This window comes from Lagopus muta, chromosome 1 (assembly GCF_023343835.1).
Source record: "Lagopus muta isolate bLagMut1 chromosome 1, bLagMut1 primary, whole genome shotgun sequence".
Classification (NCBI taxonomy): Eukaryota; Metazoa; Chordata; class Aves; order Galliformes; family Phasianidae; genus Lagopus; species Lagopus muta.
In genome coordinates, this window is record NC_064433.1 from 163,180,553 (window position 1) to 163,192,121 (window position 11,569).

At 36.9% G+C, this 11,569-nt stretch overlaps 1 non-coding gene across 1 annotated transcript; it reads right to left on the minus strand.

Annotated features, from left to right (window-relative positions):
• Positions 1-3,537: 3,537 nt before the first annotated feature.
• Positions 3,538-3,615, minus strand: LOC125688526 (small nucleolar RNA U2-19). Its single transcript, XR_007374784.1, has one exon. It is a non-coding gene; the product is annotated as a small nucleolar RNA U2-19 (small nucleolar RNA).
• Positions 3,616-11,569: the final 7,954 nt, after the last annotated feature.

Genomic DNA, 11,569 nt, shown 5'->3' on the forward strand with positions numbered 1-11,569 from the left:
AAGACAGACTGACACTTCTAGTTAAAAGAAAACTGACATTTCTTCATTAATCAAATGATGATGGATGGAAATCTACTGAATCATCATTATTTCATCAAGAGCAAAGACATGTCCTAATGTACATGAAATTACTGCAGTGGTCAGTGACTGATTTTAACGTCATTGCAGTCTTATAATTAACACACCAAATTAAGAACTAAGACATATCTTGAAGCTCTTAATTAACTCAGTGGCAGAAGCAGTAATGATTTGAGGCTGTATCTGTGCATTACTTATGTATTATTTTTAATGGTGGCAATTCTATCTTTGTGGCTATATCAGGAAACACATTTTATTTTGAAAGAATTCCTTATGTATTTTCCTATTTTCTTTTTTTTTTTTTTTCACAACACATTCAGCTTTGTGCAGATTTGATGAATATCCATCCTTATAGAAATACCATCAGATAAAAGTTAAGCTTATCCTAAGGAGCAAACAGATTTTAAAAGTATATTCTATGAAAGATCAGATAGTTAAGATCTTGATTATATGATGGGACAGGAGTCTCCTTCTTCTTTCCCTTATGCATTCTCCATTCTCCTGTGCACACTTAGTGGAATGGCATCGTGCCATTACTTTCCTCCTGGATGCATAATATTTCAATAAAAAGAGGCAAGAACTCCCACTTTCAAAATTTGCTATACAGGAGATATGGATCTCATGAACCTCTGTTCAGATTAGATCTAAAATAATGTCCTCTCAATTATGGTAGAAAAACTCTAGTCACCAGTGTATTTTGCAAAATGTGGGACTTCCATTACTATCTTCTTTCCTTTTTTAAAAGTTGATTATGTTCCATCAGACACTGTGGTGGATTGGAACCCAAATGAGTATATACTCCCAGTGTTACTCTTTGTTCTTTGTGTGACTTGAATTTGATAGGCCAAGTTGGCATCTGAAGGTCTTCAGAAATATAAACAGGCAACTTAAGCATTTGCTTTGGGAAGATCCCACAGGAAGAGATGGCTAATAAATATACAGACACTACATTAATTTAGTGCCTCAGGCACTGCATTGCAAAAAGCTTCCCTCAGATGAAATTTCACAATACAGTTGCAGAAAGGGAACATGCTGTTACTGAGCTAACTATCTAGATGTTTTGCAAAGCTTTCTGTGTATGCAGAGACAGAGAGAAACCCAGCTAATATCCAAACCTTTCTGCTCTTCTTTTTCCTGCCTATGAGCTTAACAAATAAAGAAAATCAAATGTTGCTGTGTAAATTAGGTAGCTTATGCTTGACAAATCCGTAGTAGGAAAATGAAAAGATAGTGACATTCAATTCCACCAATGTAAACTAATGATAAAGTAAAGGAGTCATTTATAGTGTTTGAAACAGGCTTATAAATGATGTTGAAAATGCAATGAAGCTCAAGTCTGGAGCTCAGCTCATTGTACAGAATTATCTAGCGAGTCTGTGGTTCAGGAATCAGCTTCCAAATTAACCCTAGAAATGAGATTATACAAATACAAAGAAAGGACTTCCTTATTTGGATTCATTGGTTTTGGGTGCTGAAAAAAATAGTAATGATTAGTTAAAAAAAGGATAAGGTCAGCAACAGAAACAGCACAGAAGTATGGTCAGGAGAGGAAGTGGAAGTAGATAAAGGATGATGGAATCAAAGTAAATTATAATCTGAAGATTAAAGACAAGAAGTGATAATAATGAGATGTGAAGGGTTAGAACAACAGAATAAAGGCCATCTGAAGGTCTGAGGTGCTCTCTGATGGTTTTCTACTTCAAAGGCAACATCCAACAGAAAATACTTTTTATTCTACATTTGTAACCGTGTATTCATGATGTGTAATTGAACTAGCCTAAGTGCAGCTGCTCCTCAAACATGTATAATATGATAATAAAATCTTAGTAAGAAAAGAAAGAATTTGTAGTTTAACAGCATCCAAGTATTATGGTTTGTTAAATACGTCTGTAGTAACTATCAGGTCATGTTTTCCAAATAAACAAAAGAAATACATATGCAGGTTCCATAAGCATTGGTAAACACTTATGCCAGCTTCCTTGAGTTATAGTGTCATTACTTGATTGTTCAGAATGGACAGTGTGCTTAACTTAGTAAAGTAACTTAGCTTAAAAAGTATCACTGCACACATTTGCAGTATGTAAATTAGAATACAACAGTCAAGAAGGAAAAAAGTGATCACTTTCTTCCATGCTATTCAAGACAAACATACTGATGAGCAAAATATATTATTTTAGTAATATCTTCCTTTATCTTCATTTAATATATACTAGCAACCTCAGCATTCACACATTGTTTGCATTTTTAATCTCCACTACTCCATTATACAGACACTGATCAATAATAATTTTTCTCAAGGATAAAAGGAGTGCAGTTTACCATATGTTTGCACTGTGAGTTTGCACAGCTACCTTCCTTCTAGTCATAGTCTATAAATAACTAGCATTTGACACGTGATGACCATGCAGGGAACACAATTCATACCATGTGTGGTATATATGAAGAATTAATTGTTAGAAAGGAGGCATAAGAAGTTTGTGTTTCCGAAGGAAATATATTCAACATTCTGAGTTGTTGAATGATGGCCAGACACAAGAAAATCCAGCAGGTGAGGTTTGCCAGGAGTGGTTGCATCTATGGTGAGCAAAGCAGTCTGCTGGAAGACTCAGTGTTGTTTTCAGTTGAAGGGATCCTGTGAAGATGATGGTTAGTATTGCTGTCAGGAGAAGATAGAGATAAGTTGTGTACAAAAGCAGAAGAGCCTTTGGGGTAAGACTGTAAAAGCAATAGGCTTCAAAGTAGTTATTAAGAGAACCAAAACAAGTAGGAAAGGGTATCAAGACAAGATGGTGAGGTGCTAGAACAGGCTGCCCAGAGAGGTTGTGGATGCTCCATCCCTGGAGATGTTCAAGGTCAGCTTGGATGGGGCCCTGGGCAGTCTGGTCTAGTGCCAGATCTGGAGGTTGGTGGCCCTGCCTGTGGCAGGGAAGTTGGAGCCTGATGATCGTTGTGTTCCCTTCCAACCCAAGTCATTCCATGATTCTGTGAAGGTATGTGGACTGCTTCAAAAGTAATGACTCCCATTTTATTATTAAAAAAAAAAAAAAAATCAACCAAAAAAAAAAAAAAAATTTCTAGAGTCAGTAAGACTGGCATTCAACATTTCTGTAGTAAAAAAATAAAAAAGCTTCTACTGAAAATAGTTGAAGATAAATCACAGGGTATTGCTTGCACTGAAGCCTCTAAATGTGGACATTACAATGGAAAATACTTTCTAGGACAAATTAACATATCTGTTATCATGTATTCAGACACCTATAATTGAAACTTTACAACCACACATTTTATTCTGAGCTCAGTTCAAGTGTAGAAGACTTCATCTTTTTTTGCAGTCAGGCAAATACAGACTCATCATTGCTCAGTACATTATATTCACATCCAATCTCCCAAATACAACAGTCTCCATCAGCTCCCTCTCTTCAACATACACACACACGCGCACACACACACACAGAAACTTCTCAGGACTCTCTGTATATATCTGGGAGATCGTTTTATCTTCTGGTGTCCAGATTTGGCAATTTTTCATCCCCGACTCTCTTCAGTAGAATTGTAGATCTCAGAGGAATATACATGCAGAACTCAGGAATTTTACAAGTATTTTCAGGTCTATGTCTGCTGGGACACAGGAGACTGACTTGGGAGTTGAATTTTACTTTTTTTGTTAGATATATAAGATTTCCTAAAATATTGTATTCCTTAATTTCAAAGCTTTTCAGTCACAGAATAGAGAATACCGATACTTACATTTTCAATTTTTGAAGAAAGATATGCGGACATTGTATTTCTCTCAAAACCATGAATTCAACATACATAAAGGAAATAAAAAAATAAACCTACAAATAAATAAAAAAATAAACCCTACATTATTTTGATTTTTTAAATATTATTTTTTATAAACACATTTCATATATGAAGAGTGCTCTGAAAGTAATGCCTCCTATTTTATTATGTTGGCCCATAATGTCTGAAGTGTATGTTGGTGGTATCGCAGTAGAGTTTGAACCTTCCCAACATTTTTCCATTACCTGTTCTTGCCGTGCAACAGAAGGCAGCAGAGGAGTAGTCTGACAAAATGACATCTGACATGGAAGTGTGGATGAAGCAAAAATATGTCACTGAATTCCTCCATGAGGAAAAAATTGCACCCATACTTGCTGAACACTTATGGAGAACTAACAGTGGATCTGAGCACTGTGAGGTGATGGGTGGTGCATTTCAACAGTGACAACAGCAATATGAAAGACAAACCATGTTTCAGATAACCATACATAGCCGTCACACCACAAAATGAAGAGCATCTCTACCAGCTCATTAATGTGAATCAGCATATTATGACCAGGAAACTGTGTATGGAGCTGAAAGTCTATTTCAGTGCATTGGAAACAATGATAGCAATGTTGCAACATCATGAAATATGCTCCCTGTGGGTTCCACAAATGCTCACACAGGAAGAAAAAGAACACTGTATACAAGTTTGTCAGTTCCACTACCACCCAGAGTTAAAGAAGCAGTTAAAATGGAGGGGCAATGTGTCAGTCCCCTGTTGAATTAAAAGTTCAAGATGCAGACTTCAGCAGGTAAAGTGCTCTGCACTGTCTTTTGGGATAGGAAATGGGTGATTCTTCTGAATTTCCTGAAACGCTGACAAAGCATTATCTCTGTCTACATCACAATGCTGACTAAACTGAAGGGTCAAACTTCCAGAGTGAGAGAACAAGACAGAGCCAAGGAAGAAGACAACCCTTGCAACATGATAAAGGCTAGTCGCATACCAATTTGAGAACTGTGGAGTACACTGCTAATCTTGGATGGACTGTCCTACCACACCTACTGTGTAGTCTAGATTTGGTGCCTTCTAACTTTGGTTTATTTGAGCAGATGAGAGATGATCTGTGGGGGCAATATATTTCTACCAGTGAAGTCATCATAGCAGTAGTGGGTCTCTTTTGCTGGTACAAATATTTATGAGTACAGCATGCAAATGCTGTTTCATCACTGGTGAAAATACACGGCTAATGGTGGTGACTATATTAAAAAATAGTGTTCTGTAGCTGAGAATTTGCTTATCAAACTGCATTGTAGTGTTCTTTGTATCTGTTGTAGTTTCCATGGAAATAAATAACAGCATTACTTTCAGAGCCTCTGCTCAAGTTTCCTTCAAGAGCATCTCTCCATGTCCCCCCAAGAACCTCTCCTTCCCTTTGTCTCCCTCAGAGCCTCTCCTACACCTTTCCAAATGTCTTATCCTGTCTTCTCCCAAGAGTATCTCACCCGTGTCTCTTGCCCCTAGCAGATGCTGTTCTTGTTTAAACACCTGTGAGCTAGAGCCCACGGGCTCCTCTGCCTGGCAGTAAAACTAACCTCTACACAGGTCACCCTGTGGAGGTGGAAACTGGCAGCATGAAAGAGGAAACTGGTGCAACATGGCTATTTGCAAGAATGATTCACAGAGAAGGACCACTGTGGGCTATGTGGAAGAACAGTGCAGCAAGCAATCCCAGCACACAGGGCTAAATGAGGCTATGTTGGTTTTGTACAGGGTGGCAGGAGCATCTGTACAGTGCAGAAGGATTCTCTTGCTGTCTGACATGCAGTGTATACTGATAGTCTGCTCTAACCGATGTATTGTTTGGAAGCATAAACACCTTATACCTCCTCTATGCTGACTGACTCTTCATGTACACAAACCATGTTTTGAACTACACTCACTGTGTAGAAATCATTAGTTCTGTGTATTACTAACACAGCTTAGTGTATTTTCTGAAACAAATCCATATAATCAATTTAGTCTGTTTTCTGCATGTAATACCCATTAGCAGGCTGACAATATTTAAATGGAGTTTGATTTCTGTTGTTATGATTATTATTTAAAAAAAAAATAAATAGATTTGTTTCCTGCATGGATCGGTATTCAGAGTTTTAAATTCATTCCCCAGCATAGGTCAGATAAAATTGCACATCATTGTTCGTGTTTGGATAAGCGTGGAAGCAATTCTGTAAAAAATCCCTCTGTGTGCCAATCAGTTTGTGAAAACACTTCTGACTGAAATTTGCTTGTGTGTATGATTCTGCCAGCTAAATTTGATTGCCTGAAGATACTCAAGTTAGTTAAGAGACACAAGCAGAGGTAAAAAAAAATCATCTACAAATGTGAATATTCATGCAATTTGAGTATTCTCCGCCCTGTAATTACAATTAAAAAAAAAAAAAAAAAAAAGTGTACTGCATTTAAAGAGGCTTTTTTTCTCTCTCTCTTTTCTTTTTTCTTTATTTTTTTTTTCAAGAGGAGAGAAAACTGGATAGGCATCACTTATTTTTCTCTGTATGTATATTCACCAATCAGAACTGCTTTATCCAGCATGAGTCTGACTTTAGTGAGAGATGTTTGTTTTTCAGTAACTTCTGCAAATCAATTTACTTAATTAAATTCCTAACATAGTCTATTTGGGTAGGATTCAATCTGAGATTAAGACATCTACATTTAGGGGGTTGTTTCTACTGCCTAAACACAGATATGTATGCAGTTTCGAAGATCAGTCATATCCTGCCTAACCTCTAAAGGGTACTTCAGAAGGGCATCAGTCTCCCATAGGTTCTGAGTCATATCTGTCTGCCCTGTGCAGATGTCTTGAGTCCTCCAGAGCTTCTGAAACTGAGCTAAAACCTACGTTTAGGCAATTGAAATGAGCCCTTATGACAGAAAGCTGAATTCCTCCAAATATTTTGAGTATCTCCACAAATGAGACTCTGTTGTCTAAATATAGATACCCAGTGCCATTTGAAACACTTTAGGACATTTGAAACATCTGCAAGAAGCTGGCAAAACTTACACAGGACCCACAGAACAAACTAAATGGGACACATCATAATGCAGCTGAACCCTGTTCCATTAGCTTTAATGAAATTTTAGAAGTATACTGTCATGTAGAAACTTGTGAAGATGCACTTAAATTTGGTTAACTGAAATTCAGACTGAATCCTTCCCCTTTTTCATTCCCATATTTGTTTTAAACATCTCAAAGTCACAATTCTGCAATCTGTTCTATAAATAATATAAATCATAGAATCATAGAATATCCTGTGTTGGAAGGAACCCACATGGATCATTGAGTCCAACTCCTGACTCAACTCAAGGCCACTCTAAATTCAAGCCATATTTCTGAGAGAATTGTCCAAACGTTTCTTGAACTCTGGCAGCTTGGGTCCCTGACCCAACTGCCCTGGGGGCCCTGTTCCAGCATCTGACCACACCTGTCAGAGTACAACCTGAAGTCTACCCTGGATTTTGTTTACACCATCTCACATCCACAGAAAAGTTCCCTCAAACATTATATATGTTCATATTGAGACTAATTTTTCTGTATTGAGTAAAGAGTTTATACTTTTGTACAGAATACCAAGACATTAGTATTGAATCTGTGTTCATGGTGAGATAATCTATTCGCATCATTCCACAAGTGTTTGGAAATTGTATGTTTTGACCTATTTTCCTGCATTACCTTGCCTTTAGCAGAAGTTACCTGGCCGACTACAAACACCTGCTTGGTGTTTGTACCTTCGCTTCCAAGGGGTTTATTCTAGCCCTGAGGTACCAAACAACGTTGAAAGGCAGCTAATGCTTAGCTATTATTAGTTAGCTGGAGGGAACACTCAAGATTTCTGCCAGAGGGATGGCCGGGTTTTGTTTTGTTTTGTTTTAATTGAAATATCCTATATCTGCATTTGTATGAGAACAATTTAAAGAGCAGAAAAGAATTTAATTAAACTGCCATACAACACAGGGCAGTGATGTACAATGTTGTTCTCAGACAAGGTTTGAATTTCAGCTTGCTATTGAACTAAACTTATTGAGCATACATGCACATACATTTGCTTATACCACAGTTTCTGTCTAGAATAAGCTAAATAAGTTTCTAGGATGACAGAACAAGGTAAGCATTTGCTCATATTTGCCTTCTCCAAGAAGTATGGGTACTTATTAAAGTCTCTTGGCACTATTTGTTCCAGCCTTAATCTGAGCACAGGCATAACAGAAGATAGCAAACTATAAAATCAGGAATGACAAAAGCGATTCTAGGAACCACAGCCAGAAAGAGATTAAATTAATGCTGTCTACATGTTTGAGAAGGAAGCCAGCAGTCTTACTTCTGAGTAACAGCATCACATGCCTTTTCTTTCACAGTTCTGTTACATTAGTTGAAATGCATTGTATTTTTATTAACATTACAATTATAGACTCATCATTCCAGACTATGTTCCAGTGGCTGCAGGAATTGGAAAGTTCCTTATGTATATATCATTCACAGTTGGTATTAGTATGGACTTAAAGAAGGAAGCAGAAATAAGTTTGTAGACCTATATATCTTTGTCTAAAACTGCTTTGCTTTTTGATCAAAGTCTCTAGTGCTGGTTTTTCTAATTTTTTTGTGCAGAAGGATCATAAGATGCTCAAATGAGATTTCTGGGCAAGGCACACTTCCAGAATTCATTGATAGCTTTGCAGCCCACTCCATCCCTTGTTAGTCTGTTCAGTGAGTAGGCAATGAAAAATCTCCTCTGCAGAGACAGATGGATTCCACCAGTAGCCTGGAAAATGTGCTCTCTTCCCCCTGGGACTTGCAGAAGATTAATCCCCTCCAAGGCTAGCCTAGCCTTAAATAACATTGGAAGAGTAAGAATAGTAAATTCCCTGGTCTGATTTGCCCTAGCCCATGAAATTAAACCCCCTCGGAAAATAACTGTCTAAATGAATAAAATTTGAAATATTAATTTCATTGTCTGCTTATATATCCAGAAGGAGTATATGAAGAGCATATAGTCCTAATTTTTCAAAGATATCTTGTCATCATGAAAATGCTATGTTTTCAGAGGAGAAAGAAGAATAAATTTTAATTTTGTCCTCCTAAAAAATAAATTTATATCTTTAAAATGGTGGAAATTTCCTATTGGATCAGACCAATAGTACAACTAATCCAGTACTTTGCTTCAGGAGCAATGAGAAAGGCTATTCAAAGAGGTTGTATAAGCCTGCTCATTTTCTGCAGTTCAACCCTGTTGTATTTCTTCTCTATCTACCAATATTGCACTGGAACTACCTCTACCGTCTTATTATTCTAGGGTTGTATTTTATGTTTTATATGGTGGGTTTGTTTTTTCTCACTAATAACATCTCTTTCTCAATTGTCTTTGAGAAAATAATGAGTCAAAGGCCTTGAGATGTTTCTTCCTGAGATACTTCCAAGGCACCTACACACTCACCTTCGGAAATGCAGGCAGATCTAATGATTACTTTTGTACTTTCCTATACTGGCAAGACCAAATTCCTTAGCTATCCAGGCTGCCTTGACCTCTGGTGAAAATGTATAACAGGAGTCCAAATTGAGTATGTGGGCTGGTTGTGAAGGCCAATTCTTTGTCCAAGAGCTGTTAGATTGTAGCTATTTCTTCCTTTGACTTCTGTCAAGAATAAATTGTGTATCTTGCCTCCTGACTCATTGTCTTGAAGAAGGGGTTTCACTCTCATTTTTCTTCTTCTCCCGCTCCTGATAGATAAACAAAGAATCTATAACCCAAGATTAAAGACCAGATGCTACAACTGAAAAGAAAGTTTCCTTCAGGTTCAAACAGAGGGGTAGGATATACAATTGTCTCACACAATAGGTGAGCAAAAACACCAAATAGTATGAATTCACAGGATAACTAGGCATGCTTTCTTGCTCTCCTTCTCCCAGATCCCCAGCAAAGCCGTACCTGAGCATAACTTTGCTTTGTATCTGTTACTCTGCAAAGTGAGGACAAACAAAGAATACCTAGTTTCCATTTGGCCTTTCTTCAGCCAAAGGGATGAGAAAAGAATTTCTAGGTTTCTTGACTGAAGTCAAAAAACATCAACTCAGCCTGCATCTTCTCATTGCATTCTAGTTCTATGAGCACAGATGATCTTTTTCTTCAGCAGCATACAGAATGTCTCACCAGTACAGATAAAATTTTCCCAGCTGGCACACACATTTCTGTAGATGATGCCAGCGTACCTCAATTAGCCAAACAAGCACATCATCATCCTGCATGAAATTAAGTAAGCCCAGATAAAAACATTCTAAAACTTTTTAAAATACACAGCATAGGAATACTGAGAGGAACAGAGTTCCTCTGTTCTTACTGGTACAGATTTAACCATGCTCTGACATAATATATATGTATTCTAAAAGCACATGCAAAGGTGTTTTTTGAAAACATAAGTGTGCAATGGAGGTAGACAGGATGAGTCAATAAAAAGATCAAGTCTCAGTGCATGATACTGGATAAAAAGCAATATACAGATTGAAGAAATACAAAGAAATCTTGAAATACGATTCAAGAGGTAGGTGGGGTAAGGTGAGAAATAATTTAACTCAGCAAAGCAGGGAAGCACCAAAAAATGTGTTCACGGGTCATGGCATTGTGAAGCAATAGATGAGAAAAATGAAAATAATTATAATTGTATGTAAGTGAGGCAACACTGCATTTGTCAAGGGTAGAGAGAATGTTATTCATGCTGAAACAAGTGACAATCTAAGTGAGTTTTAGATTTATTGAAAGTATGAGAAAGCCTTGCAAGTTTTGGACCTAGTCAGGATCTTAGAAATGAAATTAGAAGTGAACAATCTGTCACTCCTTAGAATTTCAGAGAGACTGTCATGGCATAGGGGCTGCCTGGAGACCATAGAAAAACATTCTGTTGTGCTTACAGACAGCTGAACAGCCAGAGTACTCTCATTGACTAAGGTCGTAGAAGAGTGACAAAGAAGCAGGAGAAGACATCAAGAAAAGCAAGCATGGCAGCTCCTACCAAGTTTACCAGACAATCACACTATTTATGTTTTTAATTATAATCTGAAAAGCCTGATATTAGAGATTAGGTAAGAGTCTCCTCTTTGTATTGGCTAATTATCTGTACTTGAATGTGATCAGTGCAAATCTGCACAACAGACATATCTGTACTTTGCATATAGCTTTCCCCTTAAAAATATTGATTTAAGATCACATTAATTCAAAGCTGTTTAAAATATATTATTTTATTATTTTATTTATAATACTTTGGTCATCTTGATCTTAGATGTTGCTCATTATTCTAATTTTAAAAATTGCATAATCAAATTGTGCATCAGATAGTATTTTTAGCTCTAAATATTAAATAAAATGCACTTTTTATTCCAATTCCTCATCTGAAATGAATCCAAAATTTTCCTTACTCCTCTTTTAGGAATGCTTCTTGGTATTTCTCAGTGCCTTTCAGTGATATAGCTGATTCCTAATAAATAGTTGGTCTATCTGATTAAGTGTCCAGTAAAGCAGAAATTTTCTTTTTCAGATTCTCTTTTGATTAGTACTTATCTGTCATAAGTCAGGTTTAAAATGACAACAGGACTGAATGCTATTATGAGATAAATTTCTCACAACATTCGGTGTTCCACATCAAGATATACTGCAATGTAAATTCTACTTGTGT